At 38.4% G+C, this 26,066-nt stretch overlaps 1 long non-coding RNA gene across 2 annotated transcripts; it reads left to right on the top strand.

Moving 5' to 3' along the window:
* The first annotated feature begins 898 nt into the window (after positions 1-898).
* Positions 899-24,699, top strand: LOC145510091 (uncharacterized). 2 transcript variants are annotated; one of them, XR_014056669.1, is made up of 5 exons: positions 899-1,110; positions 1,779-1,860; positions 9,658-9,811; positions 19,519-19,705; positions 24,460-24,699. It is a non-coding gene; the product is annotated as an uncharacterized LOC145510091 (long non-coding RNA). The 2 variants fall into 2 exon arrangements; XR_014056670.1 differs by having other exon boundaries at positions 909-984.
* Positions 24,700-26,066: the final 1,367 nt, after the last annotated feature.

Below are 26,066 nucleotides of genomic sequence, written 5' to 3'. Positions count from 1 at the left end.
GACTATGAATTCCTTTTTACTTTTCAACTTTGTACCATATTCATACAAATCACCCATGCAGAAATAAAGAACTGATTATTTAAAGTGCCATATAAATTGTCCTCCACTCTGTACAGGATTGATTTTTTCCATTCAAGTTTATCATATCCTTACAAGTTAGGTTAAAAATAATTTGACCCTTAATATTCTACATTTCCTTAAAACTAGTTTAATTATAGTAAGAAAACTGCAATCTGAAAGAGTTCCTTAACCTTAGAGTGGTATGTGGACTTTTAACTAATAAATGTTTTTCTTATCATAATCTATCAGTGTGAATCAAAATGAATTTTCACAATTGTCATGGATTGAATTGCTACTGCTAAGTCGCTTCAGTCGTGTCTGACTCTGTGCGACCCCACAGACGACAGCCCACCAGGCTCCCCCGTCCCTGGGGTTCTCCAGGCAAGAACACTGGAGTGGGTTGCCATTTCCTTCTCCGATGCATGAAAGTGAAAAGTGAAAGTGAAGTCACTCAATCGTGTCCAACTCTTAGCAACCCCATGGACTGCAGCCTACCAAGCTCCTCCATCCATGGGATTTTCCAGGCAAGAGTACTGGAGTGGGTTGCCATTGCCTTCTAGTTATGTCCAGCTTTTTGTGACCCCATGGACTATAGCCCTCCAATCTCCTCTGTCCCTCAAAAAAACATGTACAAACGCTAATCCTAACTACCCCCATGTGCAAAAATTACTTGTAAATAATGACTTTGCAGATGTAATCTAGTTAACAGGAGATCATACTGAATAAGGGTGGGTCCAAATCTAATGACTGGTGTCCATTTAATACAAGGGAATTTTGAAGACAGAGATACATGTCATGTATGTCCTCATGTCATACATGTCTACAGAGAGAATGCCATGTAACAATGGAAACCAAGAGTGGAATGATGCAGCTGTAAGTCAAGGAACACCAAGAACTGCCAGCTGCCACTGGAAGCTGGAAAAGGCAAGGAGGGTTCTTCCCAGGAGACTTTATTGGGAGCGTGGCTCTGTTGACACCTTGATTTTGGACTTCCAGCCTCAAGAACTATAAGAAAATTAATTTCTGCTGTTTTAAACCATCCAGCTCATGGTATTTTGCTCCAGCAGCCCCCAAATTCACACAATAACAAAACGATGTTTCATGAATGATGAGGAAAATGTTTTGGAAAAGTGGTTGAGATTTCAGTAATATGGGATTATATGCGTTCACAGGAAACAGGAGATTAGAGCAGCATCTGTGTGCATAGTCACTCAGTTATGTCCATCTCTTTGCGACCGCATGGACTCTAGCCCGCCAGGCTCCTCTGTCCATGGGATTTCTCAGGCAAGAATACTAGGGTGGGTTACAGCACAGACTATCTTTTAAAGGAACCACATAAATGAAGCCAAATCCACTCAAGCTACTCAAATAGGAAACATTACAAAGAGAGAACTGATATAAGTCAGGTCTCTACATAAAAGTGAAATGGATATAAATGTGAATAATTCATTTCTCACATGACGAGGATACTAAATAGATAGGAAGGAAAGATTTTTTCACAGACATACAACTGCATGATTAAGAGGGACTGTTCTGAGAATTCGTCTGCCAACCAACCTGGCTCAAATAAAGCACATTGGTTTTATTCCTGTGGAGAGCATTCATGTTGGGAAAGGTGTTGCAAACAAAATATTGAATACTTTAGAATTTTTTAAAAAAATTTGTAAGTGAGATTGCACAAATCAGTGAGTAATTGCCATTCTTTTGTTTATTTTTAGATAAAAGATCTGTAGCTATAGAACCTTTCTCCATGACATTTTCACAGAACACACTAAGATTTGCATTATTTCATCACTAAAGGTAATTTATTTCTTAAGAATACCATAAGATCTATTTAAATCATTTCCTGTCTCCCAAAGAAATGAAAAGCATCTCTAAAGGGATTTCAATGTATCCTTTCGAGTGTGTGTGTTTTTTATATTTTTGCATTTTCCCAGGAAGAAATGGAGACAGTGACTCAATTAATACCTTATGTTTATCCGCTCATTATTCTTTTCTTGGTTTTGGTGATCATTTGAAATAAATGAAGGTTGTTTGCTCAACTCTCTCAGGCTGGTGCTTATTAAATACCAGCCCTCATCTGTCCTGTATTGTTTTTACAGTTCAGTCATGAATAAATAGGGTACCAGTTCTCACCAAAGTAACCTTTGGAAACTAATTTTGCCTTCTTTCCAATTTATTTCTGCTAACATTTAAAAAGAAAGAGAGACACTTTGACACTGATAAAAAGTTAAAGTTCACGTAGTCTTAATATACTGATTTGTTGTTGTTATTGTTTAGCCCCTAAGCTGTGTCCAACTCTTTGCGGTCCCTTGGACTGAAGTCCCTCTGTCTATGGGATTTCCCAGGCAAGAATACTGGAGTGGGATGCCATTTCCTTCCCCAGGGGATCAGATTCTCAAATATTTAAAGACAAAAAAAAAACCTGTCAACTCACCGGAAACACAGGATATGATGCGTTACAAGACTCTCTGACTGAACTGTTAAGTATTTTCAACTAAGATACTAAAAAGAACTAGGTACTAACATTCACATGTTAAAAAATAAAACAGAGATAATTTATAACCTTTTCTCAGTTCCCCAGTTTTACTAGTAATTGTGTGTGTGTGCATGTATGTCTAAGTAGTTATATACAGTGTTATCACATACCTAAGTTCATGAATCTACAATCCCAGTCAAGATGCTGAACAACCCTATCACTAGAAGCATGTCTGCCCCATGCCACTCTTTTCAAACCAAACCCCCCTCTCTTCTGTCCCTGCCTCCTCCTGCCTCATGGCTATTCTCTGACCCCTGCCCCTAATCCCTGACAACCACAGATCTCTTCCCATCCTGACAATTTTGTCATGTCAAAATGATATGATATGACTAATGAAATCATACAGTGTGTAAACTTTAGAGAGTGTTTTGTTTTGTTTTTGTGACTGGAGACTCAAATATGTTGTTGCCTGTAGCAACAATCTGTTCCCTTTCTTTGCTACATTATGGATGCACCAGAGTTTCGTCAACCATCACCTGTTGAAGAGCACCTGCGCTGTTTCCAGATTAGGGCTACCATGAATAAAGGTGGCACAGGGGTAAAGAACCTGCCTGCCACCGCAGGAGCCACAGGAGACACGGGTTCAATCCCTGGACCAGGAAGATCAACGGGAGGAGGAAACGGCAACCCACTCCAGTATTCTTGCCTGGGGAAGTCCCATGGACAGAGGAGCCTGGAGGGCTGCAGTTCATGGAGTCACGAAGAGTCTGATATGACTGAGCGACTGCGCACACATACAGGAACAATTGTGCACAGGTTTTTATGTAAATATGTTTTTCCTGGGTAATTGTTGGGTAATAGATATCAGCCTATTTGATTTTAAAAGAAAATGCCAAAGCTTTTTCCACATTAATCTACCATTTTACAGTCCCACCAGCAATATATAAGTGATTTAGTGTCTTATGATTGCCAGCATTTGGTGTTGTCACCCTTTTTTATTTCAATCATTTTGCTAAGTTTGCAATAATATCTATTTGTGGTCTGGCTTTGCATGTACCTGATAGTGAGATTGGCATCTTTTCATATGCTTATCTGCCATCTGTGTATTCTCTTCAATGAAATGTCTGTTCATGACCCTTGCCAATTTTCTAGTTGGATAGTTTGTTTTCTTACTGTTGACTTTTGAGAGTTCTTTGTATTATCTAGCTAGTCCCTAGTTAGCTATGGTTTTCAAATATTTTTTTTCCCAGTCTGTTGTTTTTTAATCTGATTTACTAGATTTGATTCATCATTTTTCCTTTTATGAATTCAGTCTAGAAACTCTGTACCTAGTTCTAGATCTCAAATATTTTTAACTTTCTTTCTATAAATTTTCTAGCTTTACATTTTACACCGAAGCCCATGATCCACTTTAAGTTAATTTTTGTAAGAAGTGTGAGCTTATTTGATGAAAAGTCTGTCCTATTTCATTGAATTGTCTTTGCATCTTCGTTATATATCAGTGAAGCCTATTTGTGTGGTTTGATTGCTGGTTCTATATTCTGTTCCATGGATACATGCGTTTATCTTATAATACCATATTATCTTAATTACTGCAACTCCATAGTAAGTCTTCATATCAGATAGAGTGATACTTCAAAATTTAGTATTACTTGTCATGATTTTTTTAGCTATTCTGGAATCTGTGCCCTTTTTTATAAATTTTAGAATGAGCATATCTATATCAAGAAAAAAAAATCTTGCTGGGATTTTGATGTGTGCTAAGTTGCTTCACTCATGTGCGACTCAGCAATCCCACAGACTGTAGCCTGCCAGGCTCCTCGGTCCATGGAATTCTCCAGGCAAGAATACTGGAGTCGGTTGCAATTTCTTTCTCCAGAAGATCTTCCCAACCCAGGGATCAAATCCACGTATCTCACATTGCAAGCAGATTCTTAGCCATCTGAGCCACATAGGTAGGAAATACGTTAAATCTAGAGATTAATTTGGATTGAACTGACATCATTAGTATATAGTGTCTTCTAGTCCATGGTTTTAAGTTTTGTAAATTTATTGAAGTTTCTTTTAAGGCCCAGGATATAATTTATGTAATTAAATTATATTATAATTTATTTATTTTGATGACTTTTCCGTGAGATTAGGAAAAGTATGTATTCTACTGCTGTTGGGTACTCTGTTCTAAATATGTCAACTAGATTCATTTGATTGATTCTGTATCCCAGATGGTTTTCTGATTTTCAGTTCTATCAGTTGCTGAGAGTGGAACACCAAAGTCCTCAACTGACTTGTGGATTTGCCTCTTTCTCTGTCAGCCTTATTAGTTTCTGCTTTATGTATTCTGAGTCTCTTATTTTGTGCATATATTTGAGATCATTACATCTTCCAGGTGGGTTGATCCTTTGAGCATTATGTAATGTTTCTCTTCGTCTTTAGTAATTTTCTTTACTTTAACATATACTTTATCTGATAGTAATATTGCCACTCCTGCTTTGTTATGTTTGAATGATATGTATTATTCTATCCTTATACTTTCAACCTACTGTACTGTCATATTTGAAGTCAGTTTCTTATAGATGCCATATTATAATCCACTCCACCAGTCTGTCTTTTCATTAGTTTATTTATACTTTGACTGGTATATATAAGTATGGCATTTTATTTGTTTTCTCTGTTTCCTCTGTTTCTCATTTCTTTGTTACTCTTTTTCCTTTACAATGCATTACTTCAACATTTTAAGGATTCCATCTTGATTTTTGTAGTGTTTTGAGTGTTTTTCTGAGTATAGTTTTCACAGTGGTTGCACACATGTGTGACTTATCACTCTACTGTATCAACATTTCACCACTTCCACTTATGAATAAATTTAAATTCCATTAAAGTCAGTTAAGAATAAATGACTAAATGTGTACATGAATTATGCATTTATAAGAGAAAAAAAGATAGGTCATACAACAGATTCTACTAAACTCTCTCACCAAATAACTAGTGACACAACTTGACCTTCCTGCTGCGAGTTTGGTCTCTTGTTCCTTCTCTATTCTTTCCTTTTTTCTAACCATTATTGCTCTTCCATTAGGCATTGCTGGAAATTTGTGTTTCTTTTCAGAACCCTTATTACTAATCACAAAGGATGTTGACAAATCAATTTGCTGAAAAATCATAAACAATTTATTTCCTCTCCAAATTTCCATTCAATACACATAGTTTGCTTCTGACTGCCTGCTTGATTTCTTAACAAAGAAGGCATTTATTCATCTACTAGACAAATATTATTGAGACTCGGTTATGTGCCAGACAATGTTTTGTGCATTTCTCTCTCTCTATGTTGAGTGCTCTGTATAGTTCTTCCTGGCAACTGTGTTCACTCTATGGGATCAATATTCCCTGAAAGGTCAGTATTTTCCACATGCTCTATTGATAGAAGTACTTTCATAAGGGGAAAAAATCATTTCCAGCCCAGAGTATATGATGAAAATAGAATGTCCCATTTTCCAAAAACATTAACAGCCTGACACTTTCAGTGTATACCATTAAATAAACCCCTGGAAACATTGAGCAATGTACATTATTATTTCTTCTTATCTAAGAGACATCTGTTGTAGTTTCGTTAGGTTTATTTAAGAACAAAAATAAGATTAAATAAGCCACATGTTAGGAAAGACAGGTTAGATAGTGCAGAAAACATTGTCTATGTAGAAGTAAATTTGGAGAAGAGACAAAAATTAAAACAGGAGCCTTTTCCCAATGGCTGTCTTGATCTTACATCATACATCTTAGATCATCCGAGTTCTGTTTTCCTAATGAGATACCTTTCGGGCTACCAAGCTACTTCTGGTTTGCTGATGCTATAAAAATTTAACTGTGCCTACAGAACAACTTCTGAAGATAGACATTTTCTCTTAGAGGATAAGTAGGGACTATATTAAACTGTAACCAGTATTCAAGTCTACCAACTGGCTGGTTGGTAACTAATGCATTGCAATTGTTTTAACTTTATATGATAAAGATGTGTGTTATACAAGTCTCTCTCATAGCCTCCTATAGCAGCAAAAGCTTTTTCCTCTGTTGTGCATATGCCTGAGTTCAGGTTTAAGTCTGTGGATGGATGCATTATAGAATGCTGGAGTGGTTCCTTACATCCTCAGCACACATGGGGCATGCTTTTAGTGTTTATTTTGCTCCACCTGATTCAGGGCAAATTTATTTCCCGTCTCAAGTATAAATGGATTATGTGAATAATAAATGAACAATAACAATGGAATATACCCTAAATTTCATATAAGTAGCAAAAGACTTATAAAAACAGTAAATTCATTCTTTCATCTAAAATAAAAATATTATTTCAGAGTCTAGAGTCTGGAGATTCAGTAGAGATGAGATAAAGTCCTCAAGTTCATAAAGCATGCACTCTAGAACTATCAGATCATATACAAAGCAATCAATACACAAGATACTCACAGACTGTGATGAGTGTCACAAGTAAAAGAGGCAAAGGCGGGGATACGGAGTGGCCAGAGGAGGATATTTTTGCTTGAATGATCAGAGACCTCATCAGTGGCATTTGCACAGCATCCGAGCAAATAATCTTCCAACATTTGTGAGAACAAGCTGGGATTCTGAGCAACCTTCTGTCCCAAAACGACCCTTTCTGTTTTTCAACAGCTCTGTTGCTATGCTGTGCTTAGTCACTCAGTCATGTCTGACTGTTTGTGACCCCATGAACTGTAGCCCGCCAGGCTCCTCTCTCCGTGGAATTATCCAGGAAAGAATACTGGAGTGGGTTGCCATTGCTGCCTCCAGGGGATCTTCCCAACCCAGGGATCGAACCCAAGTCTCCCACATTGCAGGTAGATTCTTTACCATCTGAGCCACCAGGAAAGCCCCAACAGCTTTATTATTTAACTCTAATTTATTTAGCCTTTCATTTAATGTGAATGCATGGTAAGTATCAAAGATAATCTTTTAAATGCTGTTAGCCAGATTTTTCTGTGCCATTTAAAAATAAAGTCTCCCTTTCTCATTGACTTATGATGCTTTCTTCATCATAACATTACACAGTGTAGATTTTTAAGGGGTAATGATATTTAACTCTTCAATTATCTGGAATATACATTGGTATCTAACTATCCCCCTTCTGCTACATACCTCTTGGGTCCTGTCTGTTGATGCCACTTCATCATGATTCAAATACCTTTGAATAATATTCCCATTTCTATTTCAATAATTCTCATTTGTGTGGACTTAACAAATGAAGTTGTCTATTTACTGTTCTGGATCATTCTTCCCCAGTTTTGGTGTCAGGATTCTATCAACTTCATAAAATTAATAAAGCAATTTCTTGTTTTAAATTCATTTTTACTGGAATATAGTTGCTTTTATTGGAGTATGTTGTGTTAGTTTCTACTGTGCATCAAAACAGATCAGCCACACATACACATATATCCTCTCTCTTACGAACTTTCTTCCCATTCAGGTCGTCAGAATGCCTTAAGTAAAGTTCCCTGCGCTATACAGTATGTTTTCATTAGTTATCTATTTTATACATAGTATCAGTAGAGTATGTATGTCAATCCCAATCTCTCAATTCCTCCTCTCTGTTCCTTTCCCCCTTGGTATCCATCCATTTGTTCTCTACCTCTGTGTCTCTATTTCTGCTTTGATTTTGGCTTTGCAAATAGAATCATCTATACCATTTTTCTAGATTCTACATATATGTATTAATATATGATATTTGTTTTTCTCTTTCTGACTTATTTTACTCTTTATTACACTAAATCCATCCACATTTCTACAAATAACCCAATTTCATTCCTTTCTATGGCTGAGTAATATTCCATAGTATATATCTACCACATCTTCTTTATCCATTTCTCTGTTAATAGACATTCAGGTTGCTTCCAGGTCCTGGCTATTGTAAATAGTGATGCCATTCTTCTAAATCTTGGAACAATTTTCATAATAGAGAAATCTTTGTGATTTCAATCTTTTCTTTGTCATTTAATAAATAAGTTGAGAGTAGTCTAATGAGAGACTTCTCTAAATGAAATTATTTTATACGCTTTTTCATTATTTCTTCTGTGATTATCAGTTAATTCAGACCTCTAACTATTCCTGAGTCAGCTTTAATAGTTTATATATTTTTATAAATAAATGTTGCATTTCGTATGGATTTTCAAATACATTACCATAGGATTATATGTACAATAATCACATTTTGTCTCTTTTGTTAATCTCTTTAAAATGTTTCTCAATTTGTATTAAATTTTTGTCCTCTTTAAACACCAGAAGTTTGCCTTATCCTGCTTGTTTTAAAGAAATTAACAGTTTCTGAATATATCTGTAGTAACTTTTGTTGCAGCTCTAACAAATTACCACAAAGTTATGACAACCATTTTACAGGTTTCCTTGGTCTTGTGTTTGGATTTACATTTTACAGTTCTGTCAGGTCAGAAATGACACAAATCTTCCTGGACCAAAATCAAGGTGTTGACAGGACTGCCCTCCTTCCTGAAGGCTCCACGGGTGATTCCATTTCCTTGCCTTTTCTGTCTTCAAGACTTTACCTCCAGTGTTTGTCTTGTGGTTCCATTTGTCCTCCTTCAAAGCCAGAAGCAATGGGTGGAGTTCTCACACCACGTGGCTCTGACCTTCTGTAGTCACATTATCCTCTGATTCTGATTCTGTCTCCTCTTTTGTCTCCCTCTGCCCACTTTAAGGAACCTTGTGATTATACTGGGCCAATCCAGGTTATACCCAATAATGTCTCTATTTTAAAACAAGCTAATTAGCAACTTCAATTCTCTCTGCTACCTTAATTCCCCTTTGCCTTGTAACCTAACAATTCAGTTTCCAAGAAGTAGGCTATGGACATCCAGGAGGGATGGGGAAACACATTATTCTGTCTACCAAAATATCAATTAAAGCTTTGGGTTTTTTCATCATTTTTCTGCTTTTATTTTTATTCTTTTTCCTGGCTTCCTAGATGTAATTTTACTGCCATTTAAAAAGTTTCAGTTGAGGAGTTACTCGGTGCTCCTGAGTATCTCCCATGTATACACATTATTAAACATTGTGTGATTTTCTCCTGTTGACCCATCCTATGTCCGTTTAATTCTTAGACCAACCAGAAGAACATAGAATGGTAAAAGAAAATGTCTTCCTCCTTGACAGTTGGCAACAAGGATGAAATACAACTTTACTGGCTAGACATTCCTGGCTCCAAGGCTGCCGCAGTTAAGAGATCTTGAGACACCTGAGAAAAGCCAGTAGAAGGTAAGAATGCTTACTGTGTCAGCCAGCCTCCTGAGTCTCCGCCTGCAGGGTCTGTTGGAGGCAAGAGCGGTACAAATTTTTCTCTTTTCTAAAATTAGGTGAGCAGTAAAAAGTACTTATAGGGCCAGATCCTTGGACTTGGCAACTCTTACTCTGGGTTTGTTGATCCCTTTAACTCCATAGATGGTTACTTTTTCTTTGTCTGCTGTCATAAGTAGGAAACCATTGGTCTGATTAGGGTTTCCTTTCATTTTGAGAGTTTGGTTTGTTGAACGGTGAGAAAATTCTCTCTGCCATCTGGAAGGCACACAATGGTGGACATGTGGCAGCCAGTGGAACAGACTGGGATTCCAAGCAGTCTGTTTGTCCAGTCATGCCAACTCTCGGGAGAGTTTATCATAAGATGTGTCAGTCCATAAAGGGCTCTGTCATCTCAACCTTTGTCACTTTATTAGTGATGTAACAAAAGGTCTTTGCTTTCTTAGACTATGCTTGAGAGGGGACCATCTGGATCTTGTGAGGTCTGCATCTTTTGCACTCTTGTGGGAATGCCTCTTATCAGTTTGAGTCACTATTAAAATCCTGTTGTGTTAGTCATTCAGTCATGTCCAACTCTTTGAGACTTCATGAACTGTAACCTTCCAGGCTCCTCTGTCCAGGGAATTCTCTAGGCAAGAATACTGGAGTGGGTTGCCATTCCCTTCTCCAGGGGATCTTCCTGACCCAAGGATCGAACCCAGGTCTCCTGCACTGCAGGCAAATTCTTTACTATCTAAGCCACCAGGGAAACTGATAATCATTTGAACCGGAAAAACTTCTAAATTGCTAAACTTTTAGAGTGCTCTTATCTTAAACAATTACATCTGTTTTAATTGGTTTGCAGAATTCTCCCAAAGGCTTCAAAATTCCAAACTAGCTTGATTGAAGGATTTGTTGTAAAAGGTTAATGAAAGGACTTCCTTGGTGGTCCACAGGTTCAATCCCTGATTTGGGAAGATCCTACATGCCACAGAGCAACTAAACCCATGCACCATAACTACTGAGCCCACTCTCTACAGCCGAGGGGCTGCAACTACTGAAGCCCATGTGCTGAGAGCCCATGTTCTGCAATAAGAGAAGACACTGCAATAAGAAGCCTGAGCACCATGACTAGAGAGTAGCCCCCGCTCACCACAACTAGAGAAAGTCCGTGCACAACAATGAAAACACACTGCAGTCAAAAATAAATGAATAAATAAATAAAAAATTTTTTAAATCTAATGATAGATTTAAAATCTAAAGGTTAACTAAAATAAAAGACCAAGACTACCCTCCTTTATTTGAAGACTGATTCTAATACTCCTCTTTAGTGCACAATTTTAGATGCTGGACACGCAGACATGGTCTCATGGAACTTACATTCCAGTGGAGAAAGGTAGACCAATAAATGTGAAAAGCAATGTAAGTTAGTGATAAGAACTATGAAGAAAATAAGATAGGGACATGCCAGTGGCTGGAGAGCCAGGGAAGCTACTGTTGCTGCAATGTTCAGGAAAAGTCTAAGTAAGAACGTGACATGAAAGATGAGAGCAAACCAAAGAGAAGAAAATAACCATACGAAAATCAGGAAAAATACTACCCAGGGAGCAGTAAAAGCAAAAGACTATGTCCTAAGGCACAAACAAGTTTTCCTCCTGAAGACCAGGAAGAACAGGGAAGTTAGTACGTACTTATGAAAAACAAGAGTGGTGACAGATAAAGGGGAAGGGAAGTGTGGGACAAACTGAGAGGTTAGAGTTGACATATAAACACCGCCTAAAGGAAATCAACCCTGAATATTCATCTGAAGGACTGATTTTGAAGCTGAAGCTCCAATACTTTGGCCACCTGATGTAAAGAGCTGACTCATTGGAAAAGACCCTGATGCTAGGAAAGATTTAGGGCAGGAGGAGAAGAGGATGTCAGAGGATGAGATGGTTGAATGGCATCATAAACTCAATGGTCATGAGTTTGAGCAAACTCCAGGATATAGTGAAGGAACAGGGAAGCCTGGCCTGCTGCAGTCCATGGGGTCATAGGGAGTCAGAAACGACTGAGTGGCTAAACAACAACAAATATATACTACCATGTGTAAAATAGGTAGCTAGTGGGAAGCTGCTGTATAGCACAGGGAGCTCAGCTCGGTTCCCTCTGATAATCTGTATGGGTGGGATGTGGGGTGGAGGCTTGAGAGGGAGGGGAAATATGTACACATATAGCTGGTTCACATTGTTTTACAGCAGAAACACAACACTGTACAGTAATTATACTCCAATTTTTTTAAAAGAAGAAAATATAGGTGTAGAACTAAAAAAAAAAAAAAAAAGATAAAAAGACTGGTAAGAAATAAAACTATCAGAGTGGGAAATGAGAATGAGTCTGAAAAGCCCAAGGAGAGACAGAAATAGAACTTGACTGGAGCCTGATGATAAAGAGAGAGGTTTATAGAGGACCAGAGTCTCTTCCATGTATTGAATATTCTACTAATTCTTACTAGATATTCTACTAAGTTTTTACCTGCACTATCTCATTTAATTCTCACCCATTCAGATAATCATCCAACCTGATGGCTAAGGAATGGGAAACTCCAAGAGTTTAACAATTTGCCAAAGAATCAAAAAATCATATGCAGCAAAGTTTATGTCTGACCCAACTGCCCAACCAGGAAGTCTGTGCCCTTAACCACTGTCCCATATAAAGCAAGACTCAAACAGACTTGTTCACAGTAACTGGAGTAAAAATACATATGAGAAGTACTGTAAGATTTGAATTTTCCTTTGCCTCCTTAGAAAAATATCTTCTTCCTGACTTCACACATTAATTCTTCATTCTCTCTAATGGCATTTTGGACCTTTCACCCTCCATTCAAGCAAGACCACTTAGCTGGTGAGTGAATGCCTCCAGCAGGAAGCTGAATATGAAACAACTCCGTCAGCCTAAGTCCAAGCTCTAGTGACCCCCTCTATGGCTACCATATTAAACCAGTGTTTGCTCTCTCTGTTCATAACATCTCTTCCAAACATGCCTTACATAGTGGGAATGTTACCTGATAACCTGCTTACCTTTTGAGGGTTTAGCAAGAAGTATTAATTTGTTCACAGGTGTTAGCAAAATCGTCCCAACCAATCAACATATCCAACCAAAAACCAGGAAAAGAGAAAGACCAACGAGCCAACTTTCCCTTTACTCCTTTCCAATTCTTGTATCTGTACGTGTTTGTCACCACAATGGCTCCTATTCTTCAGCTTACATACTATTTCCTTTGGGACTGGTTTGCCTTGTGGTAACTAAGTGAGGTTGGTGATTGTATTGAGGAGTGGTGAGAGAGAATGAATCCACTCCCATAGGCTTCCGTTGTGTAGTATTGTTACTTGTTCATGAAAAATATTCTGAGTAAATAAAGTTAATTGCTTCTTATTTAAGTGAAAATAACCTTAAGTGTCAGTGTAATTTTTATTTTGTCCTCATCACTATCTTTACTGTCCATTGGGACATTATATATTGGACTATTGTTATTTGAAAGGAAAGGCTTATTAGCTTAAGGCTCATCATTTGAATGAAACAGATTAGTCATTTTGTTGTAGTATATACGAAAAAAAAAAATCAGTGAATGGATCATGAAAAACCCCATCTCCAAAGCAATGACCTATCAGTCCAGTTTGTGCATACAAACTAGTTTTGGCTTTAATAGAGCCCCATGGATCAACCCATAAGTTTCACTTGGGAAATGTCAATATCAGTGACTTTTTACTAGTGATATTGTTTCTGCTGATCCTCCTGAACCTGGAAGTAGCCCAAGAATGATGGTGCAATGGAAGAGAGTAGACAAGGAGGAAAACAGGTCTCATTAAGTCTCTAAAGACACTCGTCTGTAATGTCATTCATACTCATAATCCCTCGTCTTACTATTTATTTTCCACACCCATATTCCAACAGACCATGTGTTCCCACTTAAAGTGGCATGTTAGCACTTTAGTTTCCAGTTACCTCTTTGCTCTTCATTTTTAATAGCTTATACATTTCACTCAGCATATCATTTTTGGAAGAATTTAAAAGAAACTATAGGCATGCTGTAATTGGTACCATTAGTTTCAGTGGACTGGTTGGGCATGGGGATTCTATGAGTCATATTTTTGATGTGGTTCATGTTTTGATGATATTTGACTGAAAAAAAATCTCTTTTTGGTCATGATGTGAGTATCAAGGGAGACAGAGCTCTGATTCCTTGCAACAGAGTCAGATCAATGATTTTACTGTGATGAAAAATATAAAAGTAGAAATATATATATTAGCTATGAGGAAAATTCTATTTACACATGAAGTCATTCTGCCTTATATGTAATAAACTTAATGAAGAACTTAGTGCCGTGATTTTCTTTCCAATGAAATCACAGAGGTGAGTCCTGTTCAAATCAGGATTTTTATGGTTTGAATGGTTAGTGGGGACTCTGGAATCCAACTTTGTCAGCCTCTCACCACCTCATCTAAACTCTAGAATAGAGTGAACTAGAGACAAACATTAACTTAGCAATATTTCCATGAGTGGGTCCACTTGAGCCCATCAGGTAAAACTAAAAGGTACACATATGTGTTAGTCGCTCAGTCGTGTCTGACTCTTTGCAACCACATGGACTTTAGCCTGCCAGGCTTCTCTGTCTGGGCAACAATACTGGAGCAGGTTGCCATCTCCATCTCCAGGGGATCTTCCCAACCCAGGGATCAAATTCTGGTCTCCTGCAATGCGGGCAGATTCTTTACCATCTGAGCTACCTGGGAAACCCCATATGAAAGGCCCTGAATCACCAAATGCATCACTCTGGCAAGGGACTCAGATGTGTCTCCTCTGCTTCTCTCAAGTATTATCATGAGTCTGGGTGGACAACCTCAACGACTTTCTGGTCAATATCACTCTGTTACGTTCATAGAGATAGCATCAAAATAGGAATTTCCATTTCTTTACCTAGACTGGACTTGCAGTCAGTACCACCTGTGGCTCTGATCTTGGAATGTCAAAGCTGCTTTTTCTCCCTGGGACTCCTCTCTCTAACTCTTCCCCCATTGCTGTCCAAAGGTGCTGCTTCTAAGGGCCAGAAGAATCAAATCAGCTGTGTTAACAAATTGGCGAGTGTTCATTTACAAGTAACGGTATCTTTCTTACATAAATACAGAACTGAAGCGGAAATTTTTGAAAACAGAAGACTGAAGCATTTTAAATTTCAAACTTGTGCTTTTGGGATATACTTGCTAATGGCTCTTCTGAGTCTGCAGTTTGCTTAGGTCTGAGTACACACCCCTGTCCATAGTCTATGAAGAAACCTGAACTTTCTGGTTACCGTATAGATACTACCATGAAGGTGCCTTCTGAAATATTTATTCTCAGCCAACTTTCAATCTAGTCACAAAGGAAAGCTTTATCAACTTTAGATCAGTTGCTTTTCTACTCAGAATTGAAGGGGAAGTGGAAATTCTTGAAGACAGAAGTCTGAAGCATTTTAAGTCTGGGATAACTGTCAGAATCTCTCCTCTGGGATCCCTAGAACCCATCCCATGAATGAGGGTCTATAAAAGTTCTGTGGGTTAAGGAGATGTGGGCTTTGCCTTGGGTTGGTCTTTTGAAATATGCCCAGATAGTAAGTCATCGAGAATGTCCCCCTCAATTAGGAGAGGCAGCAATGCCCATGAAAACAGACACCGACCTAGCCCTCAGGGGATTTTAGACTTCCCTTAGTACATTTATAAGATGGGCTCAATGTAATTTTCCCATAAAATGAATATATGGGAAGTGATTTTTCCAAGAACACCCAGTGAGACAGTAGACAAGGAGTCTAAGAACCAGACCAGATGTCCTGAAACATGAAATCTGTTCTCAACCTTTTCACTAACTCACTGATGTGGCTTAGATTAATTTACTCAATTTCTAAACCCTCTATAAAAGTGATACTTCCTGTTTAATTTTAGAATCATCCACTCAAAGACATTAGCTGTTTTTCTTGTCCATTGTAAGTTATACCACAAGAAAAGTCAGAAGGCTATTTCAGATAATCACGATTTCCATTTAACACAAAGGGAAGAAAAACCATCAAATTGAGGTTACTATTGTACCAGCACAGAGCAAATGCCAGCACAGAGCACTGGCACCAAACACATGCTCTCCTTTCTGATTTCTAGAGGCACAGACTGGGACACAAAGACAGTGTTCTACATCTAAGGTGGTTACAGATAGTAAATATCTACATGAACCAGGGCAAATTTCAGGCTTGAGCTTGTTAGATGTACTTGCAAAAGGCTCTGAGTCCACAGTAGATTAGATGTGGGTGCATACCCCTGAACACAGTCTATGAAGAGACCAGAACTCTCTGGGTACGGTGTAGATAACTATACTGAAGATAGCTTCAGATATGTTTATTATCAGTCGACTTTTAATCTAGTGACAAGGGAAGGCTTTGTCCGTTCTAGAGCAGTTGCTTTTCTAAGAGATGTTGAGCTGGCAAAAGGAAGATCCCTGGGATCCCTTCATCATGATTTTCCTAATTGTTACCCTGAGGTTATGGAGTCTTGTGATACTGTGGATACTTCACCTGCCTGAGCTGTGTCAAGGGTGTGGTGGAGCTTGGACACCCCAGAGTGAACTCATTAGAGCTGTCCTGGGGACAGAGGAATGCCCGAAGATTAAAGGGCAAGTATACTGTAGTGGATTGCCATTTCCTCCTCCAGAGGATCTTCCTGACCCAGGGATCAAACCCACATCTCCTGCATTGCAGGCAGATTCTTTACCACTGAGCCACCCGGGGAGCCCATAAATATAAAAGCAGTGAGCTTTAACACATGGTATTAATAGCAAGGAAGACTGGAAGGCTGGAAACATAGGACACCTAATTTTGAGGTCAAAACCATGTGTCTGTTAAGGTATAGATAAAGACAGAGAAAGGCAGGTCTGACACCCAATCACAAAATCCTTTTCCTGTGACAATTTGCAGCCTCAACCAAGACGTAGGGAATGACCCACAGCAGGGTCATAAAAGATCAGTCGTTTTGATTATACATCTGTATTTTTGCCAACACTAGCAAGTACACTATTTATCATAATATTCTTCATCTTTCACATGACCAATATATTAACAAATGCAAACAACACCATCAAAATTATTACCTTCACATGTTTTTAATGCTCACTTATCAGAGTGAGATTCAAAGATGCATTAGGGTATATTGGAGTCTTTTTTGGGAATTCTCGTTTGAGGAGAGAAAATTTAAGATCTAAAATGAAAAAGCTGAAAATTGCAATGACTGGAAGCAATATTCAAAAGTTTCTCATAAAGAACAAAACAAGCATACATGGGTATAAGAAGGCAAAGGATTTGTATCACAGGTCATTAAAATAAGAAAGGCATGTTTATGATGAAACCAACAGCATTCATGCAAAGTCTCTAAATTTTAGTCAGAACAACGTATGATTTTAAAAATTGAAACATATGAGCATATGTTACCAGACGCCTATATTTTAGAAACCATTTGGATTGGCTTTTCTGCTTTTTTGTGGGGGGGCTGCTCTTCTTTCAAAACAAAAACCCACTAAATTGATTAAAAGAAACTGTCCAGATCTGCTAGTTGGAAATTAAACTCATCAGACAATAGGAATGATTTGTAATGTCCTTTATTTTCACATCATTCTCGGACGGCTAAAATTTAGCATCAATTACTAGCTACTAAATAATCTAGTCACATTTTGTATTCATTATTTGAAATATTTTTCTCACTGAACTGGAACATTTTTGGTAGCTAAATAGAATAAACATGTTTACTAGGTTCAGAGTAAATAATATTGAACATGTGATTAACAGATGAATCATTTTTTTAAGTGCTGGAATATTGATATTTTCTCATGGTAGATCTAGCAAAGATAAAGAAGCAATGTTAGATGTGAATTTCATTTATCATAATAGATATGATACGGATGTTTAATATTGCATAATATAAAATACTATTCAGATTAAAATTGTCTTTTTATATACATTTGAAAATAAAATCATGTAGATTTTGAACATTTTGATCTTGCATATACATATGGTTTTCTACAAAAAACTTCATTGTTTATTCCATTTCCTAAAGATAAAGGAAAGATTTCAGAAGCTACCTGGTTAGCATAATACAATATTCATTCTAATAAGTACATTATGAAATAAAAATCCAAAGACTATGTTTGTCCAACTGATCTTTTTATCCTCCAGTTTTCAATTCTCCATTGTCATTTCAGGATTCAGCAACATTCAGAACATTTTCTGGGGTTTTTTCCCCTGCAAACTTAATGAAACACAGGTACTTGCTCTTTGTTGACTTGGGATGGAATTCTAGCTGAAAGCAAGATTTTATATGTATCTAAAATTTGAAACCAAATTACTGTATCATATTGACATTTTCTCATAGTTCACTCATTATTGATCAAATTCTCATCGTAAAATTTTCTCCATGTCCCATCTCAGTTTGGATTCCTTGAAAACAGTTTTCCATATGTGGATGTGTATTCAGGAGGTTTATTGGGAGAGTGTTCTCAGGAGAACTCAGGAATGTTCTCACTGAGTAAGGTGACAGAACTGGGAAAGGGCAAAGCTGACTCTCAATATGGTTGCGACTGAAGCCTCAGCCATCAATCCCACAGGGAATCCTGGACCAAAGAAGGCTGCAGAGTTTTCCCTTGGCATTGACTGTAGACAGGCCCTGGAGGGATGAGAGCATGAAGCATAAACTTGGGGCAAGACAGTTTCTAGCAGACATGGAGATTCCCGGTGAGGGCAGAGCTGGGAGCCTTTGGCAGCTGGTATTCCTGAGTACTGGAGGACTGTGCGTAGGCCCTGAAAAGGAGGACAGGGCCAGGCACCAGGCATTTTTTTAGTTAAAAATGACTTTGTAGGACTTCCCTGGTGGTCCAGTGGTTATGAATCATCCTGCTAATTCAGGAGACCTGAGCTTGGTCCCTTGTGCCACACTACCAAGCCTGTGCTCTAGAGCCCAGGAATTGCAACTACTGAGCCTATATGCCACAATTACTGAAGCCCACAGACCTTGGAGACTGTGCTGTGCAACAAGAGAAGCCATGACAATCAGAAGCCCACACACTGCACCTAGAGAAAAGCCCATGTAGCAATGAGACCCAGTACAGCCAAAAATAAATAAATAAATGAATGTTTTAAAAAACAGGACTTTGTACAGAAAAGAAAATGGATGTTGTCATGGTTCCATAAAAGGATGACATGAAAATAAATGAAATCTTTGGCAGGAAAAAATAAAAATAAAACTGTTCTGTAGACTGAATCATTCAGGTAGGATGGGGAAATGGGTTAGCACAATAATGTTGTTAGTCACTAAGTTGAGTCCAACTCTTTTGTGATCCCATGGACTACAGCTCACCAGGATCCTCTCTGTCCATGGGATTTCTCAAGCAAGAATACTGGAGTGGGTTGCCATTTCCTCCACCAGGGGATCTTCCCAACCCAGGGATCAGGCCTGTGTCTTCTTCATTGGCAGGCAGGCTCTTTACCACTGAGTCACCAGGGAAGCCCAGCAAAATAATAATATAGCACAATAATAAGAATACTGTACCTTAAAATATAGTAAAAAAAAAATCATTTAAAATCAAGATGATGTCTATATTTGTCCGTCTACTAAATGCTCCCTTTTTGTTTCTTCCTTAGGATGTTCATGCATCATTTATACCTTTCCAGTAAAGGTAGGGCTCACTGGGACCGAGGACCTACTCAAATTACCTGAGAAAACAGGATAACATTATCTTCTCTCTACCCCAAATCTTCTCTTTTCCAAGAAGAAAGACAAAATTTTCCAGTCTCTCTTGTGAATGGGTGTGGTCATCACCATTGGAATGTGAGTAGAATTGATGTGTGTGTTTGTGCTTAGTCGCTCAGGCATGTCCGACACTTTGTGACCCCATGGACTGTAGCACTACAGGCTTCTTTGCCTGTGGGGATTCTCCAGGCAAGAATACTGGAGTGGGCTGCCATTTCCTTCTCCAGGAGATCATCCCATCCCAGGGATCGAACCCAGGTCTCCAGCACTGCAGGCAAATTCTTGACCATCTGAGCCACCAGGAAAGCCCAGAATTGATAGGGGGAACTTCCAAATCTCTAGGGAAAAATGCTTTCCTGGAACTTGTTTTTCCCTTTCCTTTCTCCTGGCTGGAATGGATATTACTAGAACGACTCTGAAAGTCTCAAGTTAAAGTTAGCAAAGATGTTTATACTCTGCAGAGTAAAGACCATCAGTCTGCTATGGCCAGACTGCAACACAGAGAAGTCTATCTCTTGTAAACTATTTTAATTTTTAATCTATTTGTTAGAAGAGTTTAGCTTTTTACCTAATTAGAACAGATTATTTTAAGAAGACATGGAAAATAAATGATATAGGAATATCCATGTTTTATGATAAATCAATAATGGAAAGAAGAATGATAAAGAAGATGTGGTACATATATTCAATAGAATACTACTCAGCCATGAAAAAGAATAAAATTGTGTCATTTACAGAAATGTGGATGGACCTAGACACTGTCATACAAGGTGAAGTAAGTCAGAAAGAGAAAAACAAATATCATATATTAATGCATGTATGTGGAATCTAGAAAAACTATATAGCTGAACTTATTTGCAAAGCAGAAATAGAGACACAGGCATAGAGAACATATGTATGGATACCAAGGTGGGGAGAGATTGGGATTAACATATATATACCACTGTGTATAAAATAACTAATGAGAACCTACTGTATAGCATGGGCTTCCCTTGTGGCTCAGCTGGTAAAGATACACCTGCAATGCAGGAGACCTGGGTTTGATCCCTGGGTTGGGAAGATCCCCTGGATAAGGGAAAGGCTACCCACTCCAGTATTCTGGGTTGGAGAATTCCATGGACTATCTAGTCCATAGGGTTGCAAAGAGTCAGACATGACTGAGCAACTTTCACTTCCACTTCACTTCACTGTATAGCAGAGAGAACTCTATACTCAATGCTCTGTGGTGACCAAAATGGGAAGGAAATCCAAGGAAAAGGACATATATGTATACATATGGCTGGCTCACTTTGCTGTACAGCAGAAACTAACACAACATTGCAAAGCACCTACACTTCAATTAAAAAAATTAAAAACAAAAAAACCCAGAAAGGTTATTCATGAAACCAATAGCTCTAGAAACCAGATTATCTTGTTTCTCCTCAGTATAATGTTTCCAATACCCCTTCCTTTAGTTTTGTGCTTATGATGATCAAAAGAATCTTTGTCTTTTCTGGTACCAACTTCTAAGTCTTATTTCATGTCTTCTGCTTAGGCACACCTCCTATCTTGTGGTTTTGTTAACTGCCTTCTCTTTGTATCCTTTTCAGTTTATCAAACCCCACATAAACTACGGAGTCCATATGAGTCACATTTTTACTTTCCAATTTCTGATTGGTATCCATTGTAATTACTATCCTTCTTGGGCAAAGCACTCATTCCAGAAGACCTTATGGGCTTGGATACACCTACAAGTGGCCCTTGGGGCAAGTACTGTAGGAGATTTTTATCAATTTCTGAGGCACTGCATCCAACTCCCTTCCAATTCATTTAAAACTTCCACCGTGTATGTTTTTAGCAGTAGTTTTACAGAGAGCCAGAAATTCCTTCTCCTTTTCCCTTGGCTTAAAGAATAGACTCATGACTTAGACTCAGAAAACCAGGTTGTTTCCCCCAGGATTCAAATCAGGAAGAAGTAACATAAATTCTCAGGCCAGCTAGAGATTATTTGCAATGGTGGCAGTACAGCCGAAAGTCCGGGAGCCTGAGCAGTGGTATCTTAAGTAAACTCGACATGAGATATCCACAGGCAATGTCCTCTGTAGGCCTTGCACTCCTGTTTTTTAGAAATGATTTTTCAAACTTCCTATAAGTTCTGTGAGATTCCTAATATACATTCCCCTCCCCTAAAATCTTTTCTGACAAAGCAATTTATCTTGGATGATACATGTGTACTCAGTCGCATCCAACTCTCTGAGACCCCATGGATTGTGGCCTGCCAGACTCCTCTGTCCATGGGATTTTCCAGGCAAGAATATTGGAGTGGGCTGCCATTCCCTTCTCCATGAGATCTTCCCAACCCAGGGATCGAACCCAGGTCTCCTGCATTGGCAGGCAGATTCTTTACCTTCCATGCTACCAGGGAAGCCCAAGGAGGATTTTTGTTACTGTTGTTGTTCAGTCACCCAGTTGTGTCCGACTCTTTGTGACACCATGGACTGTAGCACTCCAGGCCTCCCTGTCCTTCACTATCTCTGTGACCCTATCTAACCATCTCATCCTCTGTTGCCCCCTTCTCCCCTGCCTTCAATCTTTTCCAGAATCAAGGTCTTTTCCAGTGAGTTAGCTTTTCATATGAAGTGGCCAAAATATTGAAGATTCAGCTTCAGCATCATTCTTTTCAATGAGGTCTTAGCCTGTTGTTTTTCTTTGCTTTTCTTGCCCATCTCATTGCCACCTCCTTTCCATTCCTATGATGGTGATATCAAGGACAATGGAGTACAGTTTTTCACAGCCATCAGCATTTCCAAATGCAGAGATTGTTTTTGTCTTTTCTCTTTGTCACTGGCCATCTCCTCTGTGAATATTGTGGCATTTTCCCATTACCATTTCTAAAAGTTGTCACTGCTGTACCTTACACTCTATTATTTATTCCTCTTTCTCCTCTCTCCTGACTCTCCTCTTGATTTTATCAGTTTCTTGTAGTAAAGCTTGTGATATATATGTGTGTGTGTACATCTATGTATACACATACAGATACATACATAAACACGTATCCATACACACATATTGCCCATAATCTTTTCTATACAACAAATACAACATGCATCTTTGAATATTATTCCCAGTCTTGTCATCTTCTGCTTTATAATAGCATTTCTGGATAGAGTGACTAGCCTTACAGTCAGAGACATGGGACTGAAGTTTTAGAAATTATTGCCAGTTTTTGAACATTCATGAATATTTAAGAGTGTTAGTGTTCCCAGTGAATTTAAGGCTCTGGCTTCATCTTGAAAGAATTCAGAGATGAAGTGATAGGTGAGAAGTGGATTTCAAGAGAAGCACACTCCACAGACAGAGTGCTCTCTCAGAAGGCGAGGAGCTCCAAAATATGGTGTGGTTAGTTTTTATGGGCTGGGTGATTTCATAGGCTAATGAGTGGGGAGATTATTCTAATTATTTTGGGAGATGGTGGAGATTTCCAGCAATTAGGCCACCGCCCACTTTTTGGACTTTTATGGTTCATTCAGAACTGTCATAGGCGCTAGTGGTTGTGTCATTTGGTCTGCTAATAGATTACAGCGAGCATATAATGAGGCTCAAGGTCTACTCAGAGTCGACTCTTCTCCCATCTTGGACCTAGTTGTTCTAACCAGCTTTTGTCATGTCCCATGGCCATGTCATTCTTTAAAAGGTTGTGCCTTGCCCCATCCCCTCCTGTTTCACTAGGATACTGATTCAAAAAAAATATTAGAGCAGATCCCAGAAGTGAGGCTCACCAATTTTTCTTCCAAAGAAAAAATTGAGTATGCTTACCATGTAATGCACACATTCTTAGGTAATCTACCAATAAAGCCTTTTTGAACTTGTTAATTAAAGATTGTTATTTTTCAACAAAGATAAGAGATATTATAAATATATGAGTATATACTTGAGGAAGATTTGGTTATAAATGTAAGCTGATACATCTGGCAAAGAAAAGCTGTGGATATTGCTATTTCATAAAAGGGAGAAACTTGGCAAAATATTCAAAACGGGCTTTAAAAGTAATCATTTGACAAAATGTGTTGAGTGTCTCTGATATAAGTTTTCAGTGAGGTATGTTGAAAGCAGGATACAGTGGATAGCTCTGGACACCACATTGCAAAATGCTTTTTTGGTAATGTGCAATAGTTGAAAATATACAGTAATATCATAGAGATGAGCTAATGATCATCTGAAAGATTTTGGTGACAGTTTTAAGTTGTACACTCCTGGAAGGCAGAATTTGTTTAACTCACTCTGGGATGCTTAGCATGGTGACATGTGTGGCTTTCGTCTGTTACTGATGCTTTTAAATAAGAATCATATCTAATACTAGAAATGCCACCTTTAAGATGATAACAGGAGGTCCACCAGAATGCTTCTGTGGGTGAAAAATGTCACCTGCCATATCCATAAACAAAGCATTTGCTCTCATTAAGCTAAACCCTGCACCCCCTGCTACATACCCAGAGGAGGTTCAGGTTGAGAAAAGAGGATACTGGCCCTAGATAGTTAAGGTGCACATCAAAGGAATGATTTCAATGAGCCCAGATGCAGGCATCTTCCTGTACACAGAGAAGTGCTAAATACATTAACCTGAGAGGTCTGGTTTCCTTTAATTAGCGGTAATCTTTTGATGTTCCAACTACCTTCCTACTACATGGCTTTTGTTGCAAAACTCCTATATATATCCTGGCTTCTTCCTTACCTCTTTGGATCAGTCCCTCAGAGTGCTCTGAGAAGCTGTCCCCCTGGCTTGAGTCCTCAGAAAGTTTGCCTAATAAAACACAATTCTCAACTTTAAGCTTGTCTTTTTTTTTTTTTTCCAGTCGACACTTCCATAGGAAAGGATAAAGCACAAAAACATTTCTCATTGTGGTTTTAAGGGTCTTCAAAGCCAGACAGTGCTGCTGTAATAAACTGAAGAAAGCTAACAACGACAGGCAAAGAAATAACTGGAAGAAATGTTTTGAGAGAAAAAGAGTAAATATAGCAACTACTTACTTGAAAGCAAATACTGAATGTTTGATCAGTGTAAGAAGTGAACAAAAAAATTTTTTTCCAAACAATTCTGTCTCTTTTTTAGAATCTGAGAACAGAGTCCTTGGTCCATGACAATGGGTAACAGTGGCCAAGGAGTCTTCAAGGGCCCCATGAGGCAAACTTGGCAAATGAGTTTGCAAATGTGTTTGAAGTTTTCTCACTGGCACTTCATTTAAACACAAGGAGACACTTTATCTTCCTCTGCAGGAGTTTTAATTGTTAGTTAATTTCCATAGAATGGCTGTATTCCAGGTCTTTGTCCTCCTCTCCAACCACTCCCGCCATGCCATCCCTTCATTCTTCCTCCTTATACCAATTTCCTACATTCTACAGTTCTTTCAAGCAGTAATTCACCATTTGTGTATCTCCTGAAACCTTTGCTACAAAGCTCCATCACAATATGAGTCATATCACCAAAATATGAGAACATATACCAGGTTAGTACATATTTATTTATGGGCTTTCCAGTTGGTTCAGCGGTAAAGTATCTGCCTGCTAATGCAAGAGACACAGGAGGCTGGTTCGATCCCTGGGTGGGGAAGAGCCCCTGGAGGAGGAAATGGCAACCCATTTCAGTATTCATCCCTGGGAAATCTCATGGACAGAGGAGCCTGGCAAGCTATGGTCCATGGGGTCACAAAGAGTCAGATATGACTGAGCACAACACACAGTACATGTTTGCTTATATGTTGTCTATTACTTTCCAAGTAAGTATATTCTGCTTCTCCAGCTAGACAATAGGGTTCTTGAATGGAAGCACACAACATTTTATTCTTGAGCTACTATGGTTTTTAAAATGCTGGGCATTCTATAGACACTTCTAGAGATGCTCAGTAAATTATTATGACCTCATAGATTAATTTGATCAATTTATATTGTCTGCTATATGTCCTTTAGCATACCCAACACCTAGAACTGGGTCAACACTTAGAACAGTTCCTTGCATGTTATAACTGCTGAATACATATTTGTCAAAAGAAGAAATTATATATATATATACATATATGTATGTATAATCTTGTATAATTCATATTATATAATTTTAAGAAAGATGCATTTTAACATAGAAGTCTCTTTCTTTTGTCTAGTCACCTTATCTTTTCCAGACAGGTTGTAAGGATCTTTCTAAAATGAAATGTAACATAGGAAACAAAATTACGGTTACCAAAGGGGAAAAGAGACAGGGAGGGATAAATTAGGAGATTGGGATTTACATATACACACTGAGTGAGTGAGTGAGGGAATCTCTCAGTGTGTCCAACTCTGCGATCCTGTGGACTATAGGCCACCAGGCTCTACTGTTCATGGAATTCTCCAGGCAAGAATACTGGAGTAGATTGCCATTCCCTTCTTCAGGGGATCTACCCAACCTAGGGATCAAACCTGGGTCTCC

Source organism: Giraffa tippelskirchi, chromosome 6 (assembly GCF_054371585.1).
Source record: "Giraffa tippelskirchi isolate mGirTip1 chromosome 6, T2T-mGirTip1v1.2.pri, whole genome shotgun sequence".
In the NCBI taxonomy this organism is placed as follows: Eukaryota; Metazoa; Chordata; class Mammalia; order Artiodactyla; family Giraffidae; genus Giraffa; species Giraffa tippelskirchi.
This window is presented reverse-complemented; position numbering and strand designations above follow the sequence as displayed.